This window comes from Hirundo rustica, chromosome 4 (assembly GCF_015227805.2).
Source record: "Hirundo rustica isolate bHirRus1 chromosome 4, bHirRus1.pri.v3, whole genome shotgun sequence".
Lineage (NCBI taxonomy): Eukaryota > Metazoa > Chordata > Aves > Passeriformes > Hirundinidae > Hirundo > Hirundo rustica.
The window spans coordinates 28,589,692-28,608,084 of record NC_053453.1 but is presented as its reverse complement, the minus strand read 5'-3'; the positions used below and the strand labels follow the sequence as shown (position 1 = coordinate 28,608,084).

The window sequence follows — 18,393 nt, the reverse complement described above, 5'->3', positions numbered from 1 at the left end:
TTATGGTAAACTGAAAGAAACAGATAGTGCATAATCAGCAGAAAATATTTTGTGCAGTCTCATTTAATCCAGATGAAGAGGCTTCCACCACCATGTGATAAAGGACCCTATCCAACAGTTTAGATTCCCCAGATGAGCATTACTCAATACAACAGAAAACTGTCAATAACTTTTCCCATTCACTCTTTAAACAAACAGCTGACTGTGCAACAACATTGAGAAAGTTATTTGGAGACAAGGGATTACATTGTCTTTTTCAAGGACACATTATGGTCATCTCACAAAATTTGTCAGACACGTTAAGCCTACTTTATCTGCATGTGTGTTGCTTCCTTAATGGTTTCCAAATTTAGATATTTGGCATAGTACCTCGAAATACCTGTTTTATCAAAGTTGCACTGAACTAAATGACAGCAAATGATCAAAAGCCCAATTCAAGCTTCAGATCAAGCCTAGAGGAATTATTTCCATTTTACATAGATGGTAGACCAGAAAAAGCCAGTAACACTGAGACAATTTCATGTAATTTTAAGATAATGACACCAGATGGAGAAGTAGAACTCCACTCATTTCTCACACATTTTTCTCATATAGCTGAAGTAAATTCACTGTATTACCAATGTTCCTGTAAGTACTTTAAATTACTACCCAGACAGGATCAGAACAGTATTTTCCAAGTGAAGGTTGCACCTACCATTGCATTACAGGTTCTCTGTCCAAGTGCAATTAGCTTCTCAACTATGGCTTCTCAAAAAACCCAGACACTACAGACAAGTTGGCTCTTATTTTGATTTCTTCATATAAACAGTTAGGCGATTCCAAAAGTTTTCCTATTCCTTAAAGGTCAGCCATGACTGCACTGAATGGACAATGATGAGCAGCAGTAATCTCAAATACAGGTTAGGACCAGCTGGGAACCGATGCTGATGTGCACAGTACAGTCATCAGTCATTCTCACCCTCATTTCCTTCCCTACGAGCACAGTTTTATTTCAATTATCCAAGGCAGTAAAGAAATCAGAAAATTATTAAAAGTTTTTTTTAAAAGCCACAGGGATAACACATGCATACGCATAATAAGTTACAGAAGAACACTCAGCAGTGTAACAGATGTCAAGGAAGTCAGTTGAACTGCTGACTGTGAATGGACACAAATCCCTTCACTAATACTGACCTCAGATCAGACAGCACAGCACAAAAAATTACTCTACTGCTCTCTTACCCACATTTATAACACACTTAATACATAGCCTGAAAAATAAACAGGAATCACCTTACTGAAATCACAGGTTGGAGAATCAACAGAAATACACATAATGGAAAGATCTTTATTTAAAACTACAGTATGATAATACTTCTATTGATTACAACTTGCCAGTGTAGCATTTAAAACCACTACCAGTTCCTGGGACAGTTGGCTGGATGTGCAAGGGGTGCTCCACCCAAACCCTGCTTCAAAGTATAACAAAAAAGAATGAAATCCCAAAAATATCACCTTTGGTCATCAAGCTTTGTATCTAATCAATAACTTCACTGCAACAGAATATCATTCATGCTGAAATCAGTGAGTATAACCTGGCCATGCTTGTTCTCCAAACACAGTATTAGTGGCACTGTCCTCAGCCGTATTCAGGATATTTTATTTTCTTTACAGTAGAGTTGTTAGCTTTCCAGTACTGAAGCTAGTGAAGCACTATTCAGAATTAAACTAGTTTGATCTAAATCTAAGTTTTCCTTTCCACATCACCAATAAGAGTCATCACCTCAAATGCAGTTTCATTAACAGCAAAGGAAACTTTTGATGAGCAAGGCATGCTACCTGAAGTGCTTCTCAAAGTGGAATACTTATGCTAACCATGTGTCCTTTCACACACATTTTTTTAAACTGTGGTACTGAACAGTGACACAATAAAACAGTAACAAAATTCACCAATATGAATCTATTTAATGAAGCAAGCTTTAATATTCTTGAAAAACCTAAGTGCTAAAAAACTGTACTGCATAGTGCCCATCAATTGTGTCTGGAAGCTGTAATCATACGCTACAATCTCATTAAGACTGGTAATGTATGGACAGATAGCCACAGCCTCAAAGAACACACAGAAATTTGTGAAATAATTTTGTATGAAAATTCAGAAGTCATTAGACAACAAAGGTTTTAAGATACTTCCAAGTCTGACTGTCTGATTAAAGTATGTAAGCCTTCCTAAAAGGAAACTACGTTTTGTTTTACATTTCTGTGCCTACTAACACTCAATTGCACTCAAAGCAAGATTTACATACTAATTACTTGCCTAGGCCTGAATAGCAGGTATTTAAAAATCTATCACTGGATGGTAGAAACAGAAATAAAAGGATAAAGAAGAAAAGGGAGTAAAAAACGTAGCTCTTCTGGGTCCTACTTATAGACTTCCAAGCATTTAATTTTGGTCTCTGCTCAAGTCTTTGTTAGAGGATTAATGTTCAGAAATTGAATTACATTGCAAGGGTTGAGTTACATTTTTAGTTCTATCTGAAAAGCGATGGGTTGGTTTTTTTCCAATGATATTTAATGTTAAAATTATCGATATCTTTATTTCCCATAGTAATATTTGAATAGCAATATATTGAAAAGTCCTAAAATGTTTAAATTCCAAGTCATATTTCAAGGCCATCAGTTCAGTTCATTCCTTTGTTAATTATAAAACTAAATTAATGTTAAAACTGGGGAGCATTACTGTAATTATGAAACAATTCCTAATTCCACTAATCTGAATTCTAGTTTTGAACACAATCAAAAATTAAACTAGTACATTAGCTCATCATATTGAATTATAAATTATTTCCTGCAACCACAGATATTTATCTTCAACAAATAAAAGCAAATATTCAACTATTTTTAAATATGCTTTCAGAAACAGAAGTCTCACCCCATCCTCTACTATCCAGGATAACCCAGGCACTCAACTTCAGGGATCAGCATTGGTCTGCATCTTCCCAGAAATATGTTCTTGTACTATTTTGCAATTTCCATTCCAATGTTCTGTCAAAACTCAGATGTGTGTAGAATAATCACTGGAGCATAGATCAAGGGACCATTACAGAAAGGTCATTTTTCCACTTGTGAGCAGCAAGTAAAGGAACAGATGAGCAACATTTATGAGAAGAATCTTACAAATTACTTTTTTAAACTTCATTCTTTACTAATTCAGACAATACCTCAGAGTTATGAGCATCACTCACTAAAACTGTGGCTCAAGGTTTTGTTTTAGTAAACAATATATCATAGCTCTATCCTGTTAGTACCTATTTGTATGTAATTAAATAGACTTCTCTTTGCACTGTTTCCCCTCACTTTATCTTCACATTTTCTTCTGGTTTCAGCACTTTCTTCCTCTTCTCTCTTCCATTCCAATAAATAAGTCCTTTTATTCACAGTCAATCAAGGAAGCTACCTATGAGTTTGCAATTTGAACTTTCCAATCTATAATAATAATGGTATTTATTTACTACAGCTTGCTGTCACAAGTATGATTGGGCTGTATTTCAATATAATCTCAGTTAAACTAAGCAGGGAATTCACAGCAATGTTTGATTCTTTCAGGACAGCTTTACCTCAGGAACAAAACCATACACGAATGTCTGTATAACATAATGAACACAAAGAGTAATCTTCCTACTAATGTGAACTTTGGCATTAGCCCTGGCAACCACTTAACTTCCAACAGATTGTGATGCTTCAGATGCTCTCAGCATTAGTGTTTCTGTCACTGTATCCAGGGAACAGAATGGAGCCCTTGTAGAGAGCTATCAGGTCTCATAACGTTAGACTTTTTTTTTTTTTTAAGGTGCAAAAATCAACCAATTGTTAACTGCAACTCTGATTTCATTTTTAGGTGTTTCTAGGCTTCTAGACATGGGGGGTGGGGAAAAGCTAGGACACATTATTCAAGTGAATGACTTACTAATATTTGTATATTCATAGTTAATTCCCATTATACTATCAGACACTTTCAAGTGTCTGATCCTGTCAATTCTGGATGTGATGAGAAACCTATTCCTGTATTTCAATGCCAAGAGGGTGAGAAAGTTGTGAACTACATAAAACTTTAGTAGTAACTTGGAGAAATTCCTCCAGGTAAAGTTTTGGGGATGATACCTGCAAACCATTTACAAAGGAACTCTCCAGAAATTCTGCTATTAATAGAACCGTGCCTGCTGGAAATTATAGTGGGGAGATTGGAAATCTGGCGCAGCATTTAAGACTGTTTTGATGATGCTTCGCTCCAGCATAACTGGTAGAGTTGAGTCCCCCAGAGAGCAACCAAAGGTTTTAAGACACGATTGTAAAGAATACTGTGGCTTCCAAACAAAGGGTTACAGGCCTTTCTTTCCTCAAAAAAACAGTCTAGGTTTTGGAGGAAAGTAATTCAAAGACACTATCGCTGTAACTTGAGACAGTGCATGAGCAGTAAAAGCCAAAACATGACTTGCTTTAATTAAACACCTACATTCCCATCAAGTAAGCAAAATAAAAATTATTAGACATCATCTTTCCCTAAAATCTACACTACAGCTTTCCTGAAAAAGGTTATTTATTGAAGCACTTAATTTTAGGTCCATAACATTAAATATTTTCCATAACACTCTGAAGAGCAAAATTACACACATTAAAGGAATAAAAGTTATTAATAAAAGTATATGTAAATCCTGGGGTATCACTGGGAAAACATGAAATTTAATTCAGAAAGATTCTTTATTCTTTTAACTACAAGGGAGAAACTACTGAGAAAGGAGTGTACTTTTCATTTTCAAATGAAAAACATGCTCAAATTAAAACTACTGGACTCAGTATAAAGGCAAGTGAGTTAAGTTTAAGAACTCATTATTCACAGCTCAACTGCATGATCTGATTAACCTCTCTGACTTCCACTCAGGTAAGTTCCTAACAGATGTATTTACTTTCATCTTAACACTAATCAGTATAATATTTCTGTCAATGTATGAAATTTTGTGCATTTTTACTCTGCCATTTATTCAGTCATTTTCTCACTGCATTTTTATAGGCATAGACTCCTTTCAAAGGATTTGGGGTTGGAGTCATTAAACACTGTGTCTGCCCTCTGGTGGTCACATTCTTTCTTTTTATATGCTCCAACATTTTTTATCTTTTTTTAAGTTAAAAATGCCCTTTATACAAATACTACCTACAAGGTCTAAGAGATATTTAGCTTTTAGTTAGCTTGGATTGGCTTATTTTCCAGTTATGCAATTGCAACATTTCAACCTTACCACTGAGAAATAGCTCACATGTAAGTTAAAATATTTGTCATTTTGTCCCTGTCTAGAACGAAGTTTAGATATAATTTTTAAATCACTCCAACTACAGAAAAGCAGAAAACCAGAAACCTGAAGTTTCAATTTATATTGAGGTTATAAATTTGTTGTTGTCTGGGAAAGATGTTGCACCGCATAATACATTGAAATATTGGCTACAAGACTCCAAGGTCCATAAATACAAGAAATGCTTCTGAGGGAAATCAGGGATATTTGAAAGACTATTTTCACATTACAGGTGTCAGAGCTCCACTGTACAGAAACTTCTATAAAGACACAATCACTCCAGTAGGCAAAAAGCAAACCAAACCATACATAAGGTGCATACTGCTCCAATACCAACGATGAGTTCCTTCACAAGGCCAAAGGTGTTCCAAACACCCTTGTAGTACTACTTAGACTGAGTTGCAGCAATTGTGATAATTCTTATCTGCCTCTATGCCCTAACCAAACCTAGGCCAAGGAAACAATAATGATACCTGCATCAGAAGGGAGCTTAGAAGACTGTGGATTTTCTGTAAGACTCTCAAGAACATAGCACAGAACCTTAGAAACACCACGTTGGAAAAGGATCTCAAAGACCTCTGGTTTAGCTTTTCTTGGCGAAAGCACAGTCTAGACAAGATGTTCCAACAGTCTGTCCAGATGCATCTTAAAAGTGCCCAGTGTTGGGGAATCAACCGCTCGTCTGGGGAGATTATTCCAATGGTTGATTGTTCTCAACATAAAAAAGCTTTCCCTCCAGTGAGAGAACACAGCTCTTCACAGCAGCTGGACCAGAACACAAAACTTACAGTTCCAAGACTTGGGAATGCCTAGAGGCTTCAGTGTATTGAGCATTGCATGCAAAAACTCCCTCTTTGTTCTCTCCTCCTAAGAGTTCTCTCTTGTAAACTTACTCAAATCCTGTACAATTTTGAAAGGATGGGAAAGAACAAGGAATATATCTTGCTCTTCCGAGCTTTAGTAGGCATCGCCTAGTCAGAAGAGATGAAAAATCAGTAAAATGGCTAGTGCAGACTATCAACATCTCATCTCACTCAATGGGAACACTGGGTTGTGATTTTTTTGTTGCCATGTAACAAATGCAACAAAAAATACCAAATTCAGCTGAGTTTACAATTTAAAAATTACTTCCATTTCAAAAGAGCATCACTACAAGAGGATTTAACTTCCTGTTATATTTTTAGTTTGTCCAGAGACCACAGCATTGGTCTACAGGTGGTGGTGGGGCTGGGTGGAGTGACCCACAGATTCCAGTTTACTCAAAGCAGCAGTAACCAAGTCACTAAACCTGTTTATCACACCCAAAGAAGAGATGTGGCCAAGCTTTCTCTTCCTGCTATCACTTGAAAATTCTAAGAAGGAAGGCACATCAAGCACCTTCTACATTTTGACTGTCTTAGAGATAGGAACAGCAGGAGGGTGGGAAACCTTACTTTTTACTCCTCCTCCTAAACACCAGAGAAACAGGGAAGAAAACCATCGATCATGTTACAAATGGTAGCTTGTGTACAAGCCTACTGATGAACACCACTTAACTCTTTAAACATTCTTGAAAAGTGGTCCCTCTCAAGATTTGTTTTTCCTGTTCTTCTGAATTTTGTTGATTTCTACTACCCTGCTACGATACTCAGTGGGGAAGCCTTCCCTTGTCCAGTGCCCGTGCTCCGCCGCGTTAACTCCATGGAATTGTTCTCCACCAGCGGAACTGCTTCCTGACTCCAAATCTGGTACAAAGGCTGACTTCTGCACTCACTGATTACACACTGCCTTTGCAAATACACAGACACACACAGAGCCCTACAGTGTTGTGACATTGTAAAGGCAGTTCTTTACATGAACCCTCAGAATCATGCTGGACAAACACAGCAGCACTGAAAACACAGAGAAAAGAAAATTTGAAGTCAGAGGCACAGATCAGAAAAAGACAATCTGCACTCATGTAAAAACAGTCAAGTCCTCACTTAGGTAACGGTCTAAAAGAAAATGGTGTGTTAATATTTTGGTTGGCTGTCTAGAAAAACCTAATTAGTGGCCAAAGACTAACTGATACAAGTGGGAAGTTATGGATCAGCTTTTTTTTTTTTCCTCAAACAAGCTGTTGAACAGTAACAATTACACACTTTAAACCCGAGGAAATTAAAAGGTCGTGCATACCTAGTGGTGCAGACACAGTATAAGGGCAACTCAGTTCCAACTGGGATGCATCCAAATACAGCAGCCTTACTTGAGTATTTACAGAATTTAGAGAGACAACATCTGTACCAATTCTGTCTGATGTAACTGACATTTTAGACAGCTAGTTCCTTTCTAATGAGGCTGTTTTTTAAAGTTGTCACGTCCTCATAATTTGAACTAGCCTTTTTTTCCTCTCTTGGCTATTTTCATGCATCTGAGATGCTCTACATCAAATGCTGCTTTTTTACATAAAGTTTAGTTGCTTAAAGGAGAATGGGGGTACTGTGAGCTCTTACAGAAACATTTTATAATTCAAGCTGTTATGCTTCCATACTAAAAAGTTAACAAGGGGAAAGCTGTAATCACATTATGAATCGAGCCATTTCTAAACCAAAACAGTGTAGGAAAACAGTGTATTCACAAAATGAATACTAAGATAGATCCCAGTTCATAAAGCAAACCAAAACAAAAATTGAAAGCTTCTTAACAACAGTTAATAGAGGATCCAGATGAACATTTCTGTACTTATTCAACATTTACTAGAAGGGAGAAGCTAAAGATCAATCCAGAGGAGTATTTGCAATGCAATTAGGCTAGACAAGTAAGCCTGAATGTATGCCAGCTGCAGGGGTCTGCCCTTAATTCACACAATCAAATGTCTAGTGTGTCACACAGTGTCTAGCATCAGTATCTCCAGTATTAAAAGTCTCATCAGATATGCACTTGTTTACTGAGCATCTAATCACGGTCTGAACACATATCTAGCTGTACCTTCTAGCAGTCTATATGCCAGTCCATCACCATCTGTCAGTTAAAGCTCCTGCAGACAGAAAAAAAATCAATTCAAACAAATGTGTTCGGCTCTCAAACTAAGCTATCATTCACATTTCAATATAAGACTTGAATTCCTTTTCAATGTTCCTCAACTCTGACCCAGCTCTACCCCCTCCTTCACTGAAAAGGGCTAAGACAACAGCCCAGCAAGTGGGACAGGCAAAACAGACCTCCTTTGTTCACTTTTTCCCTTTCAGTTTTCTATTGAGGTAAATAACTGAAAGCTCAGCCAGCCTCCAGTAGCTCAGAAGAAAGCAATATAGCTAGCTTGCAACTATCCTTTCGTAGTTAACAAACTGGAGGACAAAACTTGCAGTGCATCATGTTAATCTTATTATTAGAGATTAACTCTTTACAAATTCCCTTAATATTACATTTACGAGACAGTATTCATAAATGCAGAAGTTACAATGTCCTTAATACTCAACTGAACAAGCAATACACACACTTACCAATTTAAAATGCAACAAATTATCACTGCAGAGAAAGTATAATGGAATTTTTTAAATACTATCAGCCCACTCAGGAAGGCAAAATCAAATTCACTGCATATTGCCCAACACACTACCTCCTACATTATTCCCTCAACTTTCATTACCAAGATATACTTTCCTCTGTATGACTTCCCATTTTACCAACTCTGTTCATAAAACATGAAAAAATGAGCAAGTCCAGTGAAAACTGAACAGCACAATTTTACTGTACTATTTCAGTATAATGGAAGTTAAGTAATCACAGTGCAAGGTGATTGAGACAGATTAATAAAACCACTGAATAACAGCAATTTCACAGGTGCAGGCAAGACATTTAATTTTTAGGCTGATTGAGCTACTTGAGCTGTGCAATCATCTGCTTTAAAAATGCCAAACCATTAGTGTATCCAATGTCTTTTATGTCCTGATACCATGGCAAGTCATTTCGCTAAAGCAGGAAGAATGGGCAACATGCATTACTGTTTCCTGAAATCAGAATCTGCAAAATAATAAAATCTGACAATTAGAGAGACATCTCATTAACCCCAAGAAACTCTTAACTTGGTTACTAAAGCTTCTGCTGTCACCTTTTTGAGCACCAGAGAGAAACATCAGAGTGCAACAAGCTAGCAGGAGGTATCCGTATGCATCACTGGATTTGTAATTTCATTTTCTTATAATAAAACCCATTTAAAATAGCTGAATTTTCTTTTTACAGCCATTTTTTTTGTCAAACAAGCTGCAGCATATGTGATAAATAATATGCTTTCTTCAAGAGGATCAGGAACAGTATCTATGGCTCAGATTCTGGTGATCTCATTCAACTTGAACATTATTGCTTTTGAATAATTCTACTGTGGCCAGTAATGCTAATGACAGAAATAAGATACTCATACGAGTATGATTAGTTGTGGAATTATCTGTGAGTTGTGAAGAAGGTTCTAGCTCCCTCCTTGGCACCAGATGGTATATACTACTCCACCATCCGATGTGGTCACACAGCTGTACAGTTTGCCTTTAACTACACCCCCTTTGTGCAGCCCAGAATGTGAATTCACTCAGTGGATCCCAAGTTGTCACCACCAATCAGCCTTCTGGGTTTGCTTCTTTACATTCTATATTCTCAGAATGTAACACTTTCCCCGTTCTATATTGATACAGTCTGACAGCTAATTTTAGACACCCAAGAGAATTTCAAAGTACTTTGAAATTCAAATAAGTAACTTTCACCGACTTTGGCATCACACTCTTTAGCAGCTCTGGTCACTTGCATTGCAATTTCTATTGAAAACTAAACAAATGCCTGAGGTGTATTCACACAAATTATAACATCAAACGCATTAGACAAATACTGAAAAGATGCTGCGCCTGCAACTCAGTTTCCTGATTTCTAGGTCCTTTGAGCTATGTAACACTAACCTATCCTTCCCTTTCCAGCTGATATCTTTTGCCAAAGAACAGCAGTAAGATCAGCCTCTTGGCATATACGCTGCTCTCAAACTCAAAATACTGTCCAGATGCTTTCTGATGTCGTACGGTGACCTGTTTTATGCACAGACCCATATAACTATTACCCATAAATTATCACATCTATTACATTAAATTATGGAAGATGTTGAAATGATTAATAGTGCATCTCTTAGATACAATAAAGTCTTCAGGTTTCATCTGCCTTTTCCACAATATACTTAATTAAGAATCAAAATCAGACACGGAGAAAGAAATACACAAAAGATGGAACATTAGAAAAAAGAAACCCAGGTGTTTAATACTGGCTTTATCACTCAGTAGGAGGTTATTTTGAATAAACACACAAAAGCCGGACCTTTATGGATAAAAGAACATCATGTCATGACCTATAGGTTTCACTGTAGAGCTATATATCACATTTTCCATTGTTTTACCCAATTACACAGAGAACTAAGCAATAGCATTCCTTTCACAGAGTACTTGTCAATATGGAACAGCCTTATTGACTGGGCTGAAGCACACTATGATCTTAAATATTTAAACAGCTTGGCACTATTAATCAAGTACTGTTTACACTTAGACTCCGAAGCCTCGGTTTAAACACATTTCAGACTTCAAAACTAACACATCTATGTTGAAGACCTCAGCAACAACTGCGGTTTGGTTAATTATTAGTTTATAACCAAAGAGACAAGTGCACTCGTTGAACAGACTTCATCACGATACTGTGCATTAATCGCCATCAAGAAGCCAAAATAGGGAAAACACGAAAATCCCGCAATTCAGACACACTCTAGCTATTTTACACCTAAACAAAATCGCAATTGTGAGGAGGTGGGAAAGAAAAAAAAAAACAAAGCAAAGCAAAGCAAAAAAAAAAAAAAAAAAAAAAAAAAAAAAAAGTACGGGCGATAAATAAAGGCGCAAGAGCCGAAGAGCCGAAACGCGGACCGCGGCAGTTCAGCACCGACAGCTCCTTCCCCCGCACACGCCCGGCCGTCGCCCCCGCCGGGCAGCGCACGAAATGGCGACCGAGCCTGCCCGGGGACGTGGGCGCGTCGCAGCCGGGGAGCGTCTCTGCCCGGCCCCGACCCGCCCGCCCCGGGAGGTGCCACCGGCCGCCGCCGCAACAAAGCCCCGCAGCGGCCGCCGCGGCACCGGGCGGGCTCAGCCGCTGCCTCCTCGCCCGCCCCTCGGAGGAGCCCGGCACCCACGGGAGGACGGGCGGCTCCTCGCCGTCCAGGCGGCGGCTGCGGGGGGATGTGACACCGGCGCTGCGGGTACGTGACACCGGCGCCGCGGGAGGACGGATGTGGCACGGGCGGTGCGGAGGGATGGATGTGGCACGGGCGGTGCGGAGGGATGGATGAGGCACCGGCGGGATGTGACACCGGCGCGACGGTGGGCGCAGCAGCTCCCTCAGCGTGATGCGCGGCGCGGTGACGGAGACGGCCAGGTCGGTACTCACGGGAACGTGCGGCCCCTCCGCCCGGAGAGAAGAGGGTCAAGGGGGTACTCGCGCTCTTCCTCCTACTGCTGCTGCCCGCTCGGCAGCCCCGGGAGAAGAACCGCGGCGGGCGCGCTCCCGCGCTATCCCCTCCCCGCCGCGCCCGCCCCCGCCGCGCCGCGGGGAAGGCGCGCTCCCGCGGGAGGGCGGGGAAGGCGCGCGCGTCTGCGCGGGCCGCGCCGCGGCGGGCGCGCGGCCGGCGCGGGGACCGGGGCGGGGCTGGGGCGGGGCGCGGTGCCTCGCACCTGAGGAGGCGCGGCGCGCCTCCATCTTGGGCATCCTTCCCTCCTTCCCCGTTTCGCTCGCTGCCTCCGCCACCTCGGTTAAAACCGCGGCGGAATCGCCGTGGTACCGCTGCTCAGGGGCTCCCGGACCGAGCCTGCTCCAAGCCTCCCCAGCAGCGCCCGTGCCTGCCTGGCAGGCCCCCGGGCCCCGCCCGTATCCTCCCCCGGCCGGGGACAGCCGAGCGCTCCCGGCGGCACCCTCGAAACTGCCCCCCCCGGCACGGGCGTTGTTTTAAATAGCCGCATTATTTTAGCCCGGCAGTGCCCCTCTAAATAGATGGTTTCAGCGAGTTCCCAAACTGGAGACAAGGATATTATTTTACACTCGAGAATTGTCCTGTTGAACTCGTTAAATTTAGAGTTCACAAGTTCAGGAAGGCGGGCACTTGGATGCGGTCACTGAAAGGGAAGCGCTGCTTGACACCGTTTGAAGAAGAGTCGGGAACAGGGTTTATTCCCAATTAACCTTTCTGTTTAACACACCACTCACAGAACTCTCCTTCCCTTTCACACCAGTTTAATGCACGACATCAGAAATTATTTTGATGTAATTTTGAGACTTCTATGGGCTGTGCTCAGTACTGCTCGGAATTAATCCGACTATACCTTTAATATGTAGTAAATGTGATTAGCTGCTGCTGCTGAATTTGCCTTTGGATCAGCCGCTGTAGGAATAGCCTTTTGTGCATTGCAAGGTGACAACTTTTGTAGTGGTTAACATTCCAGGGAACAGCTCTCAAGGTGAATTTTACAGTCATAACTTAATAGTGCAAAACACAATGCCTAGGACGAGCAAATAGCCCTTACTCTGCATCTCTGCAGAAACCACATTACTACTCTTGCAAGTTAAATCTAAACATCTGACCTTCTGAAAAACACTTGAGATGAATAATAGATTCTGTAAATGATATAGCACATGCATATAAATATCCATGGGTTAAACAATAAGTCAGACATTACTGCTTCAGACTTTGGAGATATTCAAACTCCTATCAATCTGAGGCCAGGATATTAATGTTTGAGACCAGAATATGCAAAGAAGATTAGATTAATGTGAAGAAAAGCCATTTTATATAGAGATGAGTGTTCCAATGTTCTTTACTTTCATTTGTTTGCAAACATTTTCCTTTTTGTTATACAATTCCCATGTTTCCAACTGATTTAACTACAGAAACACTACAGTCTAAGTAAGTGTGCATCAGTGTATACACAGATGGCCCTAAAATGCTAGGATATTGCCTGATCTTTCTTCTACAATATTGTGTTCCATCAGGAGATCATGTAGCCATTCCTGGCTTCGTGAAAATATAGGTATAAAATGCAGAGAGAAAACCATCTGAGAAATTATCTGTCTGTTTGCATCCCTAATGGATTCCATAGGCAACATGGTGAGCCAAACCTTCACCTTCAGGAGGTGGACTGTAGAACTGCAGGACACTTGAAGGGAAAGATTTGAGTTGAAAGTTTACCTTTCTTAAAATGTAGGATCAAAGATCTGGTCAGTATTTGGATGGCCAGCATACAATACTTTATAAGCACAAACCAGTGCACTGTGGCAAACAACTCGGTGGAAATTAGACCCCAAAACCTATGTAAATTAAGAGACTTTACTGTTGCAGGGAGGGCATAAAAGACAACTCTATACTGATATAATAAACAGCTCTACTGATGTATGATGAAACCGAAGTGTTGCAGCTGGTATGATTACACCATTGTGATTCCCCATAAAATGTTAAATCTATATTTTTTTATATTACATAGATGAACAGATATACACATTCAATAGCACAAAATATATCTTCCCAAATTGTGGCATAATTATTAGCAAACAAGTAAATTCAAAGGTTTATACAGCTACTGGTAATGCTGGTGATGGCATCTGCTAGTCTGGATGACTGCTACCCATACTGAAAGTAGGACGATAGCACCAACCAAAAAGAAGCATGTGAACTTGGTGGCATAGACAACAGCCATTATGATAAACAGACTTTTGTGGCTGAAGGAATATCAGCTATCAGAGTTCGCTGCTGCCTTGCATCTTTTCTGAAGTCATCACATTCGTTTTTGTAGCCTTTCTTCTCACTTTGTCTGCTGCAATTATATCCATGGATGGGCAGTTCCGAACATAGTCTTCACATGCCTTTATTGCCAGCCTTGGTCTACTGCTTTCTTCTATATTCATCTGTTAGAGTTTTTTAGTCTTTGTTTAGGGAAGCACTGATCAGGTGGGTACACAACACATTTATTTGAGATACAAAATTGATTCATAATTGCAGTATTGTGACAAAGGAAAAATTCCATCAAAAACTTGTCTGTTGTGAATATCAGTTGTGATCTGGATCTTGAAAAGTGTTTTTAGGAAGAGGTTACAAATAAAATACTCAGAGAGCTTACACATTGGTAAAGGCTAGTGTTAGCTGAAAATAATTATTTGACTTTTCTTCCTAAAGCAGACATTTAAAATGGATGTGGAAAGAGATCTTTGGTTGTTCATCTCACCTAACTTTAGACGTCTACTATGTGAATGTCTGCATCTGAGCTAGTCACTCTCTCCACTGAGCATAAAGGGAACCAGAAATAGGCACTTTCAGTGTATGATTCATCTAACCTATTTTAGATGTCTACATTAGAATAAGCCAAGTTGCATCCTAGAAATGCCTGTTTCTCTGTGTTGACTGTAACAGGACCAGCGGGTGTCTAATTTAGCTGTCAATGTCGACATTTTGTAAGAGCCTGCATATACTCAGCTGAATGCCATCCATGTGGTTTTGAGTTATCCCACTGTCCCACTGTTCCACTTGTTTTGAGGTTGTACAGTGGTGAATGGTGCAGTCTGCAAAGTACATTGCACAGAGTAAAAGGGTGAGGTATACTCCACTGAATGTATTGAAAGTCAATAAAATTTAGTTTAATCATATTCAGTAGATTTTGGGGGGCCCTCAATCAAACAATAAATAACTTTTGAGATTAATTTGAATCTAGTTTATTTATGGGCACGTCATATTTCTTTCAGAGGTGTTTTTTGGTTGTTTTTTGTTTATTTGTTTGGGTTTTTTTATACCATAGTAGTAAAGTAAATGCACGTAACTGCTGGACTAATACTCTTCAGAAGCTAGTTTTTATTTACTACAGCAGCATGAAATGAGAATATTTCTAAGTAGAAAAAAGACCAAAGACAAGATCAAAAGCTTAAGTGATAATGTCTAATGTTAAAAGCACTTCTTGGTAACAGTAACAAATTGACTTTCACAGAGCACCAGGCAGAGGATATGTATTGATGTAAAATATGTTGAGAAGTAGGGTAGCAAGAGGATTGTACAGGAAAGACATTACACAGAAGTGTTGTGATGTGCTGTCAACAATTGAAAAATAATTTCAGGCTTCAGAGCTGGTCTCTCAAAAGACAATCTGTGACTCGAGTTAGGTACTTCCATGCCTGATTCATAAGCAACCACCTAGGTTTCCCTTACAAGAAATCGGAGTTCTGCTGGAACCTGAGAAGGCTAGGAGGCTAAGCAAAGAGCCAGTTGGAGACTGCCACATGGAAATCATGCCTATTTAGGACTTTAGATATCCAAAGCTAGTGGCAAATACTGCCAGAGATTCACAGGGTTGAAACTTCCTTCAGGAATTAGGTGCTTGAATGAAAAATTAAAGGACATGATCTTGTTCTTGAGAAGTAGGAGGAAGGGAGGGACTGTCGGTGCTGTCACCTGCCTCATCTTTCATTAGTTTGATCATTAGAGAGCTGATAAAGAAAGCGGGAACTCTGGGCTAAGTTCTTTCTTTTGCTTAATGAACTTCAACTTCTCAGGGCATAAACTTTACAAAACATCTGAGGATGAAGGTAGAGTTTTCAATCCACCCTTCGAGGATAGTTCAACACTGAGAGTAAGTAAGATTACACACATAAAATACACCTCACACAAGCAAGAAAAGTATAATCGATATATTTGACTGTGTAGGGAAACTTGAGTTTTAACCCTATGTCTACACATATTTCACTGCTGGTTTTTTGGTGTCATTTTTGTTGTTGCTATTGTTAGATTTTAAAGTGGCCTCAGTTGTCCCCAATAGCTTGAGTGTCTAAATTATACCTTGACTAATGATTAGAGCATTCTCTCTTGTGCCTGTGAGTATTTAATAATTCCATGGAAAGTGAAATACCTCAGAAGGAGAGATGAAAACACCATTTTATTTAGGAATAGTCAATTTCTTAGCTGCTAGTTAGCAAAGGCTGGGAAAAGAGTTAAGAATGTGTAAAACACCCTGAACAATTCTAATTGCAGGAAGACAGCACCATCAACTTGGTTTTGTGCTAAGTTTAATCAATCAAGTGTATGTTCTCTGAGAATGCCTAAGAGACCAAAATTTTCAGGTAAAACGGAGAGATGAACTTTTAAAAACATTCGCAGATACCATCATATGCAGACAACAGTACCTTTGTCCTTGCTCAGGAGGTGATCTCAAGGGATATAAAGGACCATTGGAACTTTTCAGAAATTTGAGAGAAAGGATTATAAAATTTGTATTTAATATGATCCCTGTTATATTACAGAAACTTCATCTATTTCTGACTCTGTGTTCTACATGGTGAAATAGCTAAAGTCAATGGAAATTTGATATTAATTTCAACAGGACCAATGTTTCATCTGATATGTAAATAAAGGAAGTCCTTCACACACAGTGGATTAAACTGTCTGCAAAGACCAAACACTTTTTATATGTATAATTAGATTTCACATTTTTCCATTAGAAGAGGTTGGCTGAGACAGTTAAAAATCTCTCAGAAGGATAACTCAAGGTTCAAGGTTCTTGAAAAACTGCTCCATGAAGATCAAAAGCCTACAGACACCAGGCAAATTGTCCAAAGGACTTCTAAAGTGTTGAATACTACGCAGCTCAATTTTCAAATGCAGGAGCTTAAAGTCAAGCTTGATGTTATGATTTAACATGTTTCATCCTTCAGCAAAGTGTCTCACATGTTAAGAGACTTTGTCTTCAGTGTTTTTTCCATTATGGAAATGATCTAGGAAGAAATGCCAAGATTCTGGAAATGCCTAATAATAGCTATCAGAGCTATAACTATTGCTTTAGTGAAACTTTATTCCTATCCACTTGGATATCCTATTCAAGTATTTATGCATTTCTTTATTGTGCATATCCATAATGTGAATGAACTTAATGATTTTCATACAGACTCACAAAAACTAAGCATGTATTTAAGTCTTGTGTGATGACAGAGAAAAAGAGCAAAGTTAGTAAAAAGTAAAAGTAAAAAGCTGCTCCTTTTTCCAATACCTAAATATAAATTTCAATCACATGTATAAGCCATAGAAAAAGGGTTAAGATTTTGCCTGGGAAACTGAGAAGACAAAGAAGAAAACTTTGTGAAAAATTGTATCAATTAAGTCCTTTTGAAGTTACCCTTAGTCTTGAACTACAAAAATACCCAAAGGACTTCAGTGTGCTTGCTTAGGATACACCTTTTCTTTAAATCTGCTGTACCTTCTGAGGATGAAATTAGTTTTAAATTATGAACACACCATTGCCCTAATGGCTTATGCTTGGATTTCTTTAGCAGTGAGAAAATATCTTGATAAATTAACTGGCTCTACAGCAGAGGGATATCAGGTCATGGTCCTTGTAGCTTTCTGAAGCAGACAACAGTGAACAATCAACTTCATTTTTTTTTCTGCATAATCAAACATACTACCAAGATTTTCTTGTATTGATCACCATATTAGGACAAAGATGTATTTTTAAAAGTCCAGAAAACTATAATTACTTTGAATTAAAGGTTTCATTCTTAATGGTTTTATTTATGGTTGTCCAAAATACCACAGAAAAAAACCCTGATTTGACTCTGAAAATGTACAATTCACACTGACAAAACACCCAGGGTATGAGGAAAAGCAATCCTTGTGCAGCCCATCCCCAGTTACAGTGAGTAGTGTTACAGGGTGTGCTAGTATTCTCATCTTTAAATGGCACTGCGAATAGTTAATAATCCCTAGGGTCTGTCATAGCTGAGGCACCAAATGGTGTTTAGAAGATGTGATTGATGATCACTGGAACAGCCACCCTTTTGAAACTAGGAAGAGGAGCTGAGATCCCATGGGAATGTTCTAGTTGCATGGACCCCTAGATATGGACTGGGAATTTAGAAGGGTTCAAGAAATCTGCCCCAGATAAATCAAATACTTTAAATTGCTCAGAAAAAAAAAATGCTGAAAATGGTAATTAGGGAACATAAGAAATTAATTAAATCTAATGCATTTGTGCATTCATAAGAAATGTAATTACACACATTTAACAAAAGAAAGGAA

General features: G+C 39.2%; 1 protein-coding gene across 36 annotated transcripts in view; it reads right to left on the bottom strand.

Moving 5' to 3' along the window:
• NRCAM (neuronal cell adhesion molecule) overlaps positions 1-11,875 on the bottom strand; it is a 147,463-nt gene extending 135,588 nt beyond the window's left edge. For 34 of the 36 annotated variants that reach the window (XM_040061070.2, XM_040061072.2, XM_040061073.2 and 31 more), the window contains exon 1: positions 11,742-11,875. The gene's annotated coding sequence lies outside the window, so the exon portion shown is untranslated. The remainder of the gene's footprint in view (positions 1-11,741) is intronic. The other 2 variants (XM_040061050.1, XM_040061053.2) reach the window with 2 other exon arrangements.
• Between the last annotated feature and the right edge of the window lie 6,518 nt (positions 11,876-18,393).